At 38.6% G+C, this 17357-nt stretch overlaps 1 protein-coding gene across 6 annotated transcripts in view; it reads right to left on the bottom strand.

Moving 5' to 3' along the window:
• PCDH15 (protocadherin related 15) overlaps positions 1-17357 on the bottom strand; it is a 1549353-nt gene that overhangs the window by 889738 nt on the left and 642258 nt on the right. The window lies entirely within an intron of this gene.

Below are 17357 nucleotides of genomic sequence, written 5' to 3'. Positions count from 1 at the left end.
TTAAGAATTTTGAGTTTAAATTTTGAAAACTTATTTCATCTGCTCAATAACTTAAGTGTTCTCCATCTCATATAAATGAAATAATGTATAGTATGCATTTATTTGGAACTGTTTGAATGGGATATTTAAATTTTCTAATGTTTATTTATTTTTGAGAGACTGAGAGAATGTGCAGGGGAGGGGCAGAGAGAGAGGGAGAGAGAGAATCCAAAGCAGGTTTTGTGCGGTCAGCACAAAGCCTGAAGTGAGGCTCAAACTCACGAAACTGTGAGATCATGATCTGAGACACCCAGGTGCCACTAAATGGGTATTTATAATTATTAATAGTAGTAGTATTTTTATTTTTGAGAAAGAGAGTGAGGAGAGGGACAGAGAGGGCGACACAGAATCCGAAGCAGACTCCAGACTCTGAGCTATTAGCACAGAGCCTGGCTCGGGACTCAAGCTCACGATCCGTGAGATCATAACCTCAGATGAAGTTAGACACTTAACTGACTGAACCACCCCAGGCACCCCTGAATGGGATATTTTATTTATTTTTAATTTTTTAACATTTATTTATTTTTGAGACAGGGAGAGACAGAGCATGAATGGGGGAGGGTCAGAGAGAGGGAGACACAGAATCCAAAACGGGCTCCAGACTCTGAGCTGTCAGCACAGAGCCCGATGCAGGGCTCGGGGCTCGAACTCACAGACCGCGAGATCATGACCTGAGCCGAAGTCGGACGCCTAACCGACTGAGCCATCCAGGCACCAAGCATTGAATGGGATATTTTAAAGGGTAATAATATCTTACTGAGATCGGCAGACGTTGCTTGTAACCAACTTTTTATTGCCATTACAACAAATTACCAAACACTAAGTGTCTTAAGAAACATATTACTAATTATATCACAATTCTGGAGGTCAGAGGTTTGGGTCGGATTTGCTGATTTCTCTGCTCTGGGTTTCCCAAGGCTGAAAGTAAGGTGTTGGCCAGCAGGGCTCCTGAGAGGAAGTCTTGAAGAATCTACTGTCTGGCTGTTCTGGACAGAGCTCAGCTTCTTGTTGTAAAAATGTAGTGTGCTCGCTTGCCGGCCTTCACTGGCACCACCTGTACCTTCTCGAGGCTCTTTCCCATCGCTGCCTGCACCTGTCCTCCATCTCAAAGCAGGCATGTTCAGTCCTCTGGGTACTTGGGATCCCTCTGGCTTCTTCTGCTGCCACAACTCTCTCAGCTCCCGCCAGAGAGACCGCTCTTCTTTTAACGGGTCCTGTGATTAGTTTGACTAAACCAAGACAAGACAAAATAAGCTCCCTACCTTGAGGTCTCTAACAAGAACTCCACCTGCAAAATTCCTTTTTCCATGGAAGGTTCATAAATGCAAAATCCTGGGGTTTAAGGTGTGGCTATTTTGGGGGGAGTGGGGACTGACGTTTTCTATCACACTGCTGCTTCCGATCTCGGGAACTGCAAACACTTCCAAAAGTGATGGGCTTCATGACAACTTCAAAAACATTAAAGTAAGAATGAACACTGACTGGGGCGCCTAGGTGGCTCAGTCAGTTGAGAGTCCGACATCGGCTCAGGTCATGATCTCATGGTTTGTGAGTTCAAGCCCTGCGTCAGGCTCTGTGCTGACAGCTCGGGGCCCAGAGCTTGCTTTGGATTCTGTGTCTCCCTCTCTTTCTGCCCTCCCGTTCTTGCACACTCTTTGTAACTCAAAAATATAAACATTAAAAAAAAATTTTAAAAAAGAATGAACACTGACCCATTCTATCATTAACCTGCTCTTCTCTTTTGTATTCTTTGTCTGTTTATCAATTAAAAATATATCACTGTAAGTCTCTTCAAATGATTTCTGCCTACTGAATTTAAGGACAAACATTTCTGTGTTGGTAATTCTATTAAGTTAAGAGCAAATCAGGGTCGACTGAGTGGCTCAGTCAGTTAAGCATCCAACCCTTGATTTCAACTGAAGTCATGATCTCATGGTTCGTGGGATTGAGCCCCGAGTCGGGCTCTGTGCTAATACGGCCCAGTGAATGCCTACTTGGGATTCTCTCTCCTGCCCTCTCTCTTATGTTCTCCCTGCTTGTGCACACATGTGTTCTCTCTCTCCCAGAATAAATAAACTTAAAAAAAGAGCACTAAAGGTTGATTTAAACTGAATTACTTTTGTATTGTTGACTGCATACGATGAAAATCACACCAATGAAACTGGAGAATTTTGCCAGTAGACTCTATTATTTTCTCAATAATTAAGTATGATTCTGCATTGCTCCCAAAGGAGTACATAAAGGAAACCATAAAAATATAATTTTCAGAGAAGTGAAATATATTAAATATATGGGTAAATTATATAAATTAAAAATAATCTTTATTACTGAGAATTATTATTTTATGAACTTAAATTAAAATATAAATTAGGAGTAGGATACTTGAATTAATTTTCTTTGAAGATGAAATCATATAATCTAATCTACTATAGAGTTTTACTTTTCAGTTCTTACTGAACATATACTGCAATTTTCTGTGATTTATGAAACGAGCAATGATTAGAAACAAAATATTCCCAACGGAGTAATAGCTTATCAAGGTTTTGGAAAGAATGTACCTTCTAAAACATCCTAAAAAAATAATTCATTCAGCTTCCAATGTGAAATATCACATTGTCTATTAAAAACAAATAATTTAAAATATTTTCTTGGGCAACTGGGTGGCTCAGTCGGTTAAGTATCTGACTCTTGATTTCGGCTCAGGTTCATGAGTTTGAGCCCCATGTTGGGCTCTGGGCTTACAGCATGGAACATGTTAAGATTCTCTTTCTCTCTCCCTTTGCCCTTCTCTCCGACTCATGTGTGCTTTCTCTCTAAAATAAAAAATAGAATAAAATGTTTTCTTTAAAAATCTAATTTTAAGATTTTATTATTTTTATTTCTTTATGCTAAAGTTCTCACAGTTTCTGTATCTTGCCAAGTATCAAGTATAAATTAGGAAAGAATCCTATTGTGAAGGCATCTGTCTAGGTCTTGACCCTACTTAGACATTACCAGATTAACCGAGGCACGTCCGTAATGGAGAGACTACATTTGGCTTTTATTTTAAAACCATTTTAGGGCTATATTCTGGATTATACTTGGACTCTATGTTCTCATGCTACCAAAAAATATAAAGGCTTTTTTTAAATAAAATGAGGACTAATTTGCCTAGAATCACTTTTGAAATGCCACACTTTATTTTTTAGTAGTTTTTACTGTTCTGTTGTAGTTGAATGCAGAGATGGTACATGGTTATTCAAGTTAAACTGGAATTCATGAGAAGAAAATATCATGCATGCATATGGGAAATTCAAAACCTCAAACGTCATCTTTCCCCTGGTAGAACTTATAAATAACTTGTGGCACGTCAAATTGGCAATAATTCTAGCATTACTATTGGTATTTTTATTTAATAAATTGAACATCACATACAACTTACTAGTAGGCTGCATTAACTATGCCTCAAAAATATAATTTCAGGTGCACATAAAAAGTGCAATAGAAAAGAAGATGGAAAACACTAATTTACATATGTTACACAATATCAATGTATGGAATTTGTAATTCAAATAATCCTAATTTTAATAGAATTGCAGTGGCTATCTGGTAAAACTCAAATGTCAGAAATCATTTTCTACAAGAGCCTGAGTCTCTCAATCATCAAAATGAAAGAAGCATTTTATGTTTCCAGAAATACGTGTGTATGTTTATAGAATTTTGATAATATGTTTAAAAACACGGCAAATATGTTTTGAAACAAACAAGAGTAGATTGGATTTATTAATGTGACATATAGAGTGTGCTTCCTTAGCGGTAGAAGTGGGATGACCCTCTCTAGCACGCAGAACTGTTAGTTTTGGGGAACAAGTGGAAAATAAGCTAAGAACAGACATGGCAGTCTATGTCTGAAAGTTTGATTAAATATGTGTCAATTCTTAATAATTGCTATGAAAAGCCAGCAGTACCCTATTAAAATTTCTGTGTTCCAAGATTGGGTTTTATACCACTGGAGGCAAACTACTGAACTATTCATCATATCAAAACCTCTACAGGGAAGAGACAGAGTGTTCTTAGCTATCAAATAGTATGCAAGTCCACAAATATAAAGAAAGTCAAATTTTTAGCATCTATTCTCATTCCTGACCTTTAAATCAATCTGATACACCCACATGGATAAGTTTCAGAAACTCGAAAGAAAATGCACTGAACACAGAGGACAATCCTTACTTCTTTTTCATATGGTCCCACGCAATTAGGTTCCTGAAACAATTCTCACTCTTCACCCTAATTCCAGTTTATGACAGTCTCATTTTAGACGTGGTCTTTGTTTTTGGGTCCTTTGGGTTGGGCTCTGGATCTAGACAAAGGTCTGGGTTTAGACCTCAACCCTGACACTTAATAGCAATGGAAACTAAGGCAAGTTGCTTGTCCTCTCTGGGCCTGGGTTTTCTCCTTCGTAAAATAATCATAATAGCTTCAACAGTAATGGCTGTTAGTATTTACCAAGTGAATGACCATTAATGTATTTTAATCCATAAATCTCCCCATCTTAGAGTTCAGAAAGCTGAGAGGATTCAAAGCTAGTTACAAAGGTCAAAACACAATTCAAAGACTCAAATCCATGTGTTTGGGGTAATACATCCTACTTACAGGGGTTGTTCAGAGTTGAAACAACGATAAAGCCTTAAAAAACTACATTGCCTTACCTCAGTCCCTTAAAAGTTCTCAATAAAAGTAAGCGCCGGGCACATAATTCAGTTCTCAGTTCATATTAACTCTTGTCATTGTGGCAATGAACGGGAGCAGGATTCCTGTATTTCTATCAGTGGAGTTTACAACATAAGTCCCTCTTGTCCGGCTGCCCAAGTCCAGTTTCGTGCCTGGCACTCTCTTCCTCACTCTGGCCACCCCTCCCGGGGCCCGTGGTAGTTCTGCACCAGCCAGGAGAGAGAGTGCTGGGATGGACATTCATATGGAGCAGGGAAACCTTTCTCTCTTAATAGGAACATTGGGAATTCTTTTGGCCTTCATGAGAAAATTCTCAACTCTACACCACAGGTTAAAAAAAAAAAAGTAAATAGAAATCAGGTACCCACACATATTACTGAGATTTCTAACATCTTAGTTAAACTTCACACTGCAGTTAATCCCATAATCACACAGGGAAATAATCCATAATGCCATGTCTCAAAGTCATTAGAATGACATCACCTTGCTATTTTTAAAGGAGATTGCACAAAGTACATAAGCCTATGTGTGATCTGCAGCATGCATCCGCAAGTATGACTAGCAAGAGGTACTCCATTTTATCTCTAAACTAACAGAATTCTGCTCAAATTGGGCATAAACTACATTGTTTTATCATTGCTTAAAAAGTCACGTATGCATTTCTGTTAAGTACGTATGCAAAGTAAACTTTATATAATGCTTATTCTTTGTGTTATTTTGGTTAAAATGTTAAATGCTTCTTAAGGTTTAAAAGCATATGCATGTAGGGGTGCCTGGGTGGCTTAGTCGGTGAAGCTTCTGACTTCAGCTCAGGTCGTGATCTCATGGTCCGTGAGTTCGAGTCCCGCGTCGGGCTCTGTGCTGACAGCTCAGAGCCTGGCCCCTGCTTTGGTTCTGTGTCTCTCTCTCTTTCTCTGCCCCTCCCCTGCTCGCAATCTGTGTCTCTCCATCTCTCAAAAATAAATATTGAATTTTTTTTTAAATAAGAAAAAGTATATGCATGCAATATAAATGATCATGTTTTATTATTTGTAACAGTCAACTTCGTGAACTCGGAGCTGTCCTCAGCTGTTGTCTGATCTGTGATACAAGACGAAATTATAAATTCTTTGCATTCCCTTGTTCTCTGGACTTATCCTGTATGTTATCATTTTTATACATGGTTGAAATTAAAGTTAAAAGTTATGACACACTGTGATATCTCCTTGCAATTTTTTTTTATTTTAATGAGAACTACAAAGAAGAGATTTGTGTGTGTGTGTGTGTGTGTGTGTGTGTGCGCACGCGCGAGTTTGAGGGATTAATGAAGAGGCTTTAATTAAGCAGTCTTGGGGAAACTGTTTTAAAATAGCAACTCAACTGAACCAACTAAACTAGGTTAAAAACATTCAGAAAACTATTATATAAGCTGTTAGTGTGCTCCTCAGCCAATTGCCTTTTATGTCTGACCTGTGATTTTTAACTGTAGCTGAAATATGGCATGTAATTGCATAAAAACCCACCCATCCATTTATTGAACAATTATCAAGTATCTAAAACAAGTTTATGTTCCAGTTAGAAGAAAAAGAATAACAACAGATTTCTTTTGCTTTTATTCAAATCATTATCAAGCATTTATAACATTTTACCTTCTTATTATACACCCTGTATCCAGGTTAAAGAAGTTTCAGCATTTTTAGCAGGGGTTTTGGATATCTTTCTATTACAGCATTTATCACACCATAAAAAAGCTATTTATTTTAGGTGTCTCTATACTTAAGAGGTCTTCAAGGATGGGGACCATAACACTCAGTGTGGTGTTAAGTCAGATGAACACCTTTTCTGTTTTTTTTCCCCCTTGCCTTATTCTCTAAGATTTTACTTTCATGACCTTTTCTTTCCTATACCCCACAAGCCAAATGCAGCTTTCTTTGGTTTTTAATTTGAATTCCTTTTTAATGGTGGAACTTGAGTTAGGCAAGGGAGATTTGTTGAAAACAAAAACGTGTCCTTAAGTCAGCAAAACATTGTTCATTCTTTATACACCAATGATAAAAATGCCACTGATACTATTTCCTAGATTGAATTCACAGGGACCATATTACATTCTTACCGAGAGAAACATTACGTTAGAGTGATAGTTCCTTACCATCCCTGGTTATTATTTGATTTGACTTCTTCAAAATCTCCTTCAACAGCTCAAACATAATATAGTTTCCTAAATCAAACTACAGCCATATCACAGTTGCTGTGCATACATGTAGGAAGTATGTTTCATGTAATTTTTTTTTCTGATTAGATGACTCTTAAACATATGTGCAAATAATGTTCCAGAACAAGTTGTGTAATGCATGGTATTGATCGTAATCTACACTTGTAATCTTTGTAATCTATAGATTCTAATATGGAGATTCTAATAGTCTATATGAAATTCTATATTGTAATATTCTAATATGCATTCTTATATTCTAATCTAATATTTATAATCTATATTTGTAATCTGTATTGGAAGTTGCATTTCTTCATATCTATACTGTGGCATTATAGGGTTTAGGTTAATAAATAGAACATATTTTCAGCTAAAAATCCTGAAGATTAGTGCCTGCAAGGTCAGATACAATGTACACACACTTTGAAAGACACTGACTTGGACTTCTGCTAACAGCGGACCAAATAATTTGCATAATCCTATCTTCTAAGAATCATTTGAAAAGCTGGCCAGAACATTTAAAAAATCTGCGTGAAGTCATCAAAATAGCAAAGAATTACCAGACTAGCACGTGAGGACCAGGAGTACAGCAGAAATCTAGGGAAATGAGCTGCGCGTTTTCAGACATTTTAATCCTGAGGATGTTTCCCGATCCCACAAGACCACTGAGAGGTTGAGAGGGTGAAGTGAGATGTACCATTGTTGTGGGTCCAAGGAGAAAAAGAAAAACTATAGTACATAGCCTGATAAACAAGAACTGATAAACTCTTTACTTTCACCAGGAATCAGAAAGTACACATCCACAAAGTAGAACGAACCAGACGTATAAATCCTTGTATATGGCTTGTTGCTGAGCTATTCATCCTATCAGTTGCAGAAATTGAATGGATGCGATCCTGGGTTGCCAGGGTCCTCATTTGACCGGCAGAAGCAAATGCAATTCGTCACTGGAGCTAAAGTTCATTTTCCTAAGCTTAAAATTATCTTTACAATTGTTTCACAATTATTATGTCACACACACATGCACAAATCAGGTGCATGAGGAAAATATACACCATAACAAAAATAAACAGAGATCATCAGAAATAGACCAACAGGTATAAATACTGGTCCGGGAAACACTTTCTGATACACAACACATCCTCCAATATAACCTCTATTTCAGAGTCGTCTTTATGAGGAAACTAAGTGGTAATTATTGGTGTGACAGACAAATGGCCTGAGCAAATCGACACGAAGGTGAGACTCTAGAGTTGGTTTGGCTGATGCCCAGCAGGCAGTGAGGAGCCTGTCACTGGTCACTGGGTTGTGTCTACTACAGAGAAGCGTGGAACAAGGGAGCTGGTGACTGGGGTGTGCCCACTACAGAGAACTGGGGACCAGGGATGCTTGTGACTGTCAGGCTTTCACTGGTGGCAGTAGAGTGACACAGGGTCCTAGTGGATGGAAGAGCCCTGGGAGGCGGCACATACCAAGTGTCTGGAAATACAAGAACACTGAAATGGAATGGTTCTTGCTGAGGCAACAGGTGCTTTGAGAAACACAAGAGCAGGCTGACGGTGACTCATTATCCACTGTAGACTAACACCTCCTGATAGCAGGTAAAGAAGAAGTAAAGAAAGGTAAAGACCAGAAGAAGGATTTAATCTGAAAACTCCAGAACGCCAGAGCGGGTCACATGGGAAACCTAGATACTCTGCTACAGTCAGGGCAGGGCTCTGGCTGGGAAAAGACGCAACTTGGAGACGTGGTATGGAAACATTCCTTAATTTTAATTCCGCAGACTATCTGCATCATCAGGGCCTACACAGAACTCATTGCTCTCAATCAACCAAATGACTTGAAGACGAATGAAATTGCTGTATAGAAGAGATCAGATTTCTGAGAACAGTTTGTTCCTCTAGGGGGGCCAAGTAGAATAAGAAAATATCTACCTTTGAGCACTGGTCGTAATCAAAGTTGCAAGTAATTCACATTGAGAGCTACAGGAAACAGGGAGAAAGATAACAGTGGATTCACATCGCCAGTGTCCACAGGGCACACACGTACTGAACAGAATGGCAGACACGTTTGCCAACAGAATTTGAATTGCATTTTTTTAAATCTCCAGAGGAAGATTTTTTTCTTTTTTACCAAGCATATGTAATCGAACTTTTTTAAGTTAAAAGATGCTTGTAGCATCTATAGGAATGTTTCTCAGAACATGGTGGCTGATGCCATAATGAAGTTTTCTCATTCTTATGTTCACTCACCCTTATGAACAGTCATGACAAGGGAATCAGCATCCTTTGTGGGCTCACCTCAGCAGTCTGTGCATCCTCACCAGAACAGAGAAACTCAATCACTGTGATTTCCTTATGGGCCGGATGCTATGGTGCGACCTGGGATCCGTACTTGTGGTATATTCATAGGACACATCAATACAAAAAAGCATGAAAAAGCAGTTTCCGTAGAGAACTCATTCTGGTGAAGGCAACAGTGGATACATGCGCCCTTAGGGAAACAGATGTGACACGAGTGCCCAAGAATCAGCAGGCGTACTGTGGCATCTGTATCCCTCAATGCTTTTTCTTCCTGTATGATCTCATTAGTGTGAAATGTATTGTTTGCAACTGAGAACACTGATAGACATCATTTTTCTCTTATTCTGACAATATCTATCTTGAATTCCTTAGCAGACACTTTTTTTTTTTCTTTTCCTGTGTGGGTCTCTACGATGGGTTTGCTTGTCAGATGAAAGGCAACACTCAAAGTCCCTGCGGTCCAACATTACGATCAATATACATATGTAGCTTTTTATATTGTTAGTTAACATTAAATTAAGTTCAAATCAATTTCTTCGGTCGCATCAGACACATGTTAAGAGCTGAACACCCACATGTGGCTGGCAGCTATCATATTTGGCGATGCGGAAACAGAACATTTCTATCACTGAAGAAAGTTCTATTGGACAGCCTGCTCTAAGGCACAATGTGACTAGACCGCACATGCCTGCATTTAGATTAGAAAAGCCTTTGTTAATGGATTGATTGATTCTATTAACGGTTTCAAGTTGTAACCTTGATACCATGAGATATTACATTCATCCTTCACTCCATTGTTCTATCTGATTTTGCCGGTAAGGTTACAAGTGATCAAATTAGAGGCAGCGCTCACTTCATTTCAGAGTAACAAAAATCAAATCTCATTAGCACTCATTACCAAACACTGAGGGCTTCCTCCGAGCAACATCCTCGTGAATGATGTTATTCTCTATTAGAAAATCTACATGCTGACACTAAAAGGCTCATCCTGTTCAGAAAATATGTCTGGCTTACGTTCGAGTGTTCAGTTGGGTCCAGGATGCCTGGTAAGGTGTGCATTTACTGCTGTCACCTGCCTCACGTGGACGTCTCTTCCTTTTGCTAATGGTGCCCCAATTTTGAAATCTCCCCTGATATATACAGCCTTGGTGTTTCTGTCAATCAAAATGATCTACCCACCCTCCCCCGGCCTAGTGCTTGACTTTGGAAGCAAGGTAACCAACTGCGTTATGTTGCAAGAATTTATCACAAGGAGCAAAATTGAGTCGAATTAGTTTACACAAGAGCAGTTACTTGAAACAAAACCTCCTTAGTTCCTCCTCTCTAGACCCTAGGACTGTTTTCATTCAGTCCTTCCTGAAATTTGATTGTTTCATCTTTCTTTGAAAAAAATGTCTTCCTATAAGTTTCTAATGACTTAAAAACAAAACAGGTTCTAAGATAACCAGTTGGTTTATGGGAAAGTGTCTAGCGTGGGAAGGAATGCCACGTATCAATATCAGAACGTACGTAGGATGTACAATTGACATCCTCAAGTGCCATCCACATCCCTCGCCCCCCACCATGACAGCTTCACACACTACTGACCCACCGCTCATGGCCTAGATGTGGACTCCAAATTCAGCCGCCCAGGGGTGATCTAACCACCTTGGTTCTGCCCACTTTGGCCAGAATATTGCTTTCCTCTCCCCACAGTTGTCAGCCATTTGAAGCTCCATTTCCATCTGTGAGTGCTATTAGAGATGTTGGCAAAGAGAACAGAGAAGAGAAACTACTATTTTCAAGAGATTTAACCTTGTCAAATCTGTTGGAGACTTAAAGAAGCCATGTGGTAGGGCACCTGGGTGGATCAGTCGGTTGGGCGTCTGACTTCTGCTCAGGTCATGATCTTGTGGTTTGTGGGTTCGAGCCCTGTGTTGGGCTCTGTGCTGACAGCTCAGAGACTGGAGCCTGCTTCGGATTCTGTGTCCCTCTCTCTCTCTGCCCCTCCCTCGCTCATGGACTCTCTCTCTCTCTCTCTCTCTCAAGAATAAAACATTAGAAATAAAATAAAATAAAATAAAATAAAATAAAATAAAATAAAATAAAATAAAATAAAATAAAATAAAATAAAATAAAATAAAACAAAACAAAATAAAACTATGTTCTAAAAGTGATCAATTTGGAAAAACAACAAAAAACAAAAAACGACAACAAAAGCATATATTTGACTCATGTTTTCTACATCAGCATTTAATCTAATACCTTTAAGCTACACACTGGACTATATATTTTCCTGAATGATCTCTTCAGGGTTATTGTCGTAAGACAAATCTCTAAAACCTGATGGTTTAAATTAATCAGGATTCAGTGATAAATAATAGGGCTTAGTTGCTAAGTGAATTTTACCAATAGGCTTGAATTGGTTCAGATACTACAAAAAATCTGGTATGTCAACAATAATCCCATGAACTCAAAAGGGCTTAGAGCTTAAGAAAATCGCCAACATGAAACAGCACCAAGAAAGCGGGCATTCATTTTGATCAATACAAATTAAGCATAATTATCAAATTTGGTAGACTGATATTTAAACACACTCTAAGGAAGGCCAGTTGAAGTCTGATTAAATTCATACATCCATGAAAAAGTTTATAAAATGCAGCTTCTATTTACTTACACATGTAGACTGGTCTGTATCACCATTTGAATAGAAATTAATAAGCGAAAAGTAGCCATGTGAATTCAAGCAGAATCATGTCTAAAAATCCTCCCTGTAGAACCACACTGCAAAAGACAGAGGGTTTGAATGCTGCAGATTAAGTATTTGGTGGGATTAGTGTCAGCTGTTAAATATAAAACATCTAATAGGAAATGTGACCCGTCAGTCTACTCAGAGAGCATGTTCTCTTCCCTGGTTCATAAGAGATATGTGAGGAACATAGAAAGGAATAGAAATTTAAGAACCTCAGAGCAATGAAACATCCAACATGTTTTTATTGCCACAAAGAATATAAATTTAATCTGCCTTTTTAAATTTATCAGCCTTTCAGCTGTATTCCAAAGCTTAAGGAAGTTTATTTAGGAAGAGACACTAAGTGCACATTTTCACGTACGCTTTGTTCTTTGTAATGTCCAAGTTTGAGCACCTTTTTTTAACTTTATTAATTTATGTTGAGATGGAAGGGAGGGACAGAGAGAGAGAAGGAGAGAGAGAATCCCAAGCAGCCTCCACAGTGTCAGGGCAGAGTTCAACACGGGGCTCAAACTCATGAACCAGGAGATCGTGGCCTGAGTCAAAACCAACAGTCCAACACTTAACCAACTGAGCTGCCCAGGTGCCCCGGCATTTTTCTAATAATTAAAGATTTACTTCCTGAATAAGTAATTTAAAACAACCCTTGTATTGTAGCTATGATGATGACTTAGTGTAGTGTAGCTATAGCTTATGTAATTGTATAATACCAAACATATAATGCAGTTATAAATTTAGACATATTGTCTCAGAGAAACCAGATCAAAATGAGCCATGGATTACAATAAAAATGTACACAAATTCCCAGTGCTCCCAATTATATTTTTTCCTCATGATTAATACTGTGGTCATCAGTGATGTGGGCGGTCAAAAAATTAAATGAAAGAAAGTCTTAATTTCGCATCTTCACAAAGCAGGTACAGGGAGGGGCACCTTGATGGCTCAGCTGGATGAGTATCTGACTCTTGATTTCAGCTCAGGTCATGATCTCACTGTTCTTGAGTTCAAGCCCCAAAGCCCCGAGTTGGGCTCTCTGTAATCAGGATAACCTGCTTGGGATCCTCTGTCTCCCTACCTCCCTTTGCCCCTCCCAGGCTGGCATGGGCTCTCTCTCTCTCAAAAATAAAATAAAAAATTAAAAAAAGTTAAAACAAAAAACAAAACACAAAGCAGGTACAGTGAGCATCCAGGCCCCAAGACTGGGCTGCGGGCCCCTTGCTCTATGTTGTCGTTCATCACCCACGTCTGCAGAAGCAGGCTCATTTTCAGTGTCATGTTAGGAAGGGAGAAATCTAGTTAAATCTAACTATGCGTGCTTTGGAGGCGGCAGAGCTAAATTGCCATATTTTCACACAGGGACTTGTTTCCAGCACTTCTTGCTTTTCTATAAATATGTGAAATGACTATGAATAAGTCAATAATTTGTCCTTCTCACCCCCCCTTAAAGACACTATTTTTCAAAGTTCTTGATTGCTTCTAGTTGTTTTTATTTTTATCATTTTTAAAAATATCAAGAAAATATCAAGTAATGCTGTCAAATTAATCTGGATGGAAAAAAAAATCTAGTGGCCTCATACAATAAGAATAAGCTGATTTCTTACGGAGTCAGCTTTGCGACTAAGACCCAAATCTTTTCTCTGGCAATCTGTTGCTTAACACCTGCTGCTTACCACTTCATAAAAGTCAAGTCTAAATGAACTGGCATTCTTCATAGTGCTGCAAATTCATTACTGTCATAATCATTAAGGGCAGTAAAAACAATCAGGGTTTACTATAAACTGACAGATTGAAATCTAGAATGAATGAGCTTATATGAATCTATTATACCATGGAACTAAATACAAAGGAAAAACAAGCATCACACATTGTAAACACACTTTTCTCCAGGAATAAACCCACACACACAGGCATACATAATTATACACACATACAAATTAATGTTAAAAGAAACCTATGTTTAGCAAACCCTATATACTCAAGTTCATCAGTAGCTAGTTATTTCAGACGGTATTACTTACTAAGCCTCAGAGAGCATTATTTTCATTTAAATTCCACTGGTAGGCAAAACTTAAATGTCAAAACTTAGCACAGTGTTTAATGAGTGAATAAATATTAGAAACCATAGCTCTTGAAATCTTAGGTAAGTCATTATTAGGGGCTTACTACTTTAAGTTTCTGACATTTACTCCTTTTTATCATATAAGTTTTATTTCTTATTAAAGATTCGCCTGCTTTGAAGATAATCTACTTAAGAAAAAAATACTGTTTTTTTTTTTCTCTTTGAGCTTTGCTTAAACACAAGCATCACATTCATAATGTGCTTTTCAAAGCAACTGGACTGAGTCATCTTGATGTGTTATGAAACCCTAAATGCAATTTAGCTGGACAAAAGTATAATCCAATTATGTGGGAAATAAACAGATGTGGTTACTGTCTCCTAAAAATACACCATTTAACCTACTGAGGATCCAAGGAAGACAAATGCCTCAGAAACTTGATAATAAGCAGCCGACAAAGTCTTGGGCAGAATAGTAATCCTAGAAATAATCTGTTTTACTATCATTATATTTTTATCCTAGTGAGATTAAGGCCTTCACAGACTGAGGTTTTATTGCAGTGTCAGTCTATAGGATCTCAACACAATGAATTTATCAACTGACACTTTACTTCAAGGAATGATTCGTCAAACTGGTGACAAAACTGACCAAACCCAGCTAAGTCATCTGGGATCTAGAACAGTTCATTTACCTACTGTGGGATGAGAATGAAACTATGCTATGAAAACAGTAAAAATAAAAATTCAATAGCAGCTCCTATCTGCAGGCCCGAGACATCAGCCCCGCCTCTAGTTAGATATGAGGGCAATGGTTTGCTAATGATATTTATAAAGCATCTGCATGAAGGGGAGCACTGATGGTCCAGGGCACATGGGAGAGAAAACAGCCTCCCATAGACACTGTTCATGAGAGCATCAGGGTTTAATTCAAACCAAATGGAGTGCAAGAAAAAAAAACGTGTTTGGGGTGGGGGACACAAAATATTCCCACAAACAGAATTTTCCCCTAACAGAAGGCTTGGTTTTGTTAGGTGTTAGGCTTGGTTTATGATATTTTGTAGTTGTTCCCGATTTATCTTGCAGGTGGGGGAAAGTGAGGCCACTGCAGGGCATGGAGAAGAGAAGAGAGTCCAAGTTCAACAGCAGAAGGAGACTGGAGGCAGGGTAAGAGACACACATATCAAGAGGAGGTTTCTAGGAAGAAAATAAATGTAAGGGAGTGGTGGAAATAAATACATTTTAAGATAATTTTGGGGACACCTGGGTGGCTCAGTTGGTTAAGCATCTGACTCTTCATTTCCACTCAGGTCATGATGTCACAGTCATGGGTTTGAACTGCATGTTGGGCTCCAGGCTGACAGTGTATATCCTGCTTGGGAATCTCTTTCTCTGCCCCCCCCCCCGCCAAATAAATAAATAAACAACAACAAAAAGACAATTTTTAATTGTATGTTGTACAGCATATGACATACATTCTCTTGTCTATCTTTCTGTTTCAACTTCATTAAAATATCCATTCCTGGTTGACGTGCTGGATTTGTTTTGGGAGATACCATGAAGGATGACTTGGGTTGGTTGCCGTGGAAACAGACTTCACCACAGCTGTTTGCATATAATTGTTTCAGAATTAGCCCCTGTGAGTTGTCTCACCTTGATGCAACTGTTGGAAATCTTTATGTAACACCTTCGACCTCATCAGCACACCACCGTGGACTTGTCACTGGGTGCTGGTTGCTCAGCTCGGGTGGGTGTCAGTGTGGTCCTGGTCACAGCAGCTCTCTTCAGTGGAAGGCAGTTTCTAAACTGGGACTCCAGTCGTGAGACATCAGCGGTCAAGGCTGCTGACAGTCTAGCAGAATGAAAGTGTGATCTTGTTGATGGTTTCTTTTGCTGTGAAGAAGTTTTAAGTTTGATGTGGTTCTACTTGTTGATTGTTTACTTGCTGTTTGAGCATTTGGTGTCATATCCAAAATATCATTGCCAAGACGAATGTCAAGGACTGTCTCCCATGTGTTTTTTTCCAGGTATTTTATGGTATCTGGTCCCATGTTTAAGTCTTTGATCCATATAGACTTAATGTTCATGAATGGTGTAAGAAAGGGGTGCAATTTCATTTTTCTGTATGGGGTTATCCAGTTTTTTAAAACCATTTGTTGAAGAGACTATCCTTTATCCATTGGGCATTCTTGTCTCCCTTGTCAAGTATTAGTTGACCATACACGCAAGTGGTTTAATTCCGGGCTGTCTCTTCTGTTCCATTGGTCTGTGTGTCTATTAAACAATCTGTCTATCAATGGATGAATGGATAAAGAAGATATGGGGGTGTGTCCACGTTTGTGTGTGTGTGTGTGCGTGTATAAAATTAAATATTCAGCCGTGAGAAAGAAGGAATTCTTGTCATTTGTGACAACATGAATGGACTTTGAGGTCATTATGCTAAGTGACATAAGTCAAACAGAGAAATACAAATGTTACACGATATCAGTTATATGATGAATATAAAAAATATCTGAACTTGTGAAAACAGAGAGTAGAGTGGTAATTAGCAGGGGCTGAGGGATTGGGGCATAGGAGAGATGTTGGTTAAGGGTGTGAACTTACAGCCAGTAGATAAATAAGGGCTGGAGATCTAATATACACTACAGTGATCATAGACGACAGTATTGTATTATGAGAATCTAACTCTCTAAGAGACTGCACCTTAAGTATTCCTATCACACACAAAAAAAGAAACAATTATGTGGCATGACAGAGGTATTAGATAATACTATAAGGCAATCATACTGCAATGTATAAATGCATCAACACAATATTTCCTGCACCTTAAACTTATACAGTGTTATGTGTCAAATATATTTCAATGAAAATAAAGAGCAATCTTGGAGGTATCCATTACAAAAGTGGAGCACATCTTCAAGGAAGGGTTAGAGCAAGAGCCACGACGACCTATACAAGGGTCGCTCCCTCTGGGCTAGAGGAGGATTCCAGGGATACAAGGAGCTGTCCTCACCATCAGCAGACGTGGAGAAAGTGACATGGACTCAGAGAGGCCTCAAGTTGCTTCACTGACAGCACCCAGCCAGTTTAAGTCCACTCCCCATCTGGCAGTTTCAAGGGGCTCTTTTCCCTCTATTATTCTCATTTCCACATAAACTTTCATTCCATTTCTAATTTGAAATGATTTCTGAAACTCTCCTGTGCACTTATTTGAAGAATAATTGAAAAGGGGAAAATGAAGAAAAAATAAAGGATTTATTTTTGCCAACAGAAAATACAGGCGATTTATGGCAAGCATGAAATGAGGACCCCTTAAGAGTTTTCCAAAGTATG

Source organism: Felis catus, chromosome D2, assembly GCF_018350175.1.
Source record: "Felis catus isolate Fca126 chromosome D2, F.catus_Fca126_mat1.0, whole genome shotgun sequence".
Classification (NCBI taxonomy): Eukaryota; Metazoa; Chordata; class Mammalia; order Carnivora; family Felidae; genus Felis; species Felis catus.
The sequence above is the reverse complement of the archived record's forward strand: the minus strand, read 5'-3'. Positions and strand labels throughout refer to the sequence as shown.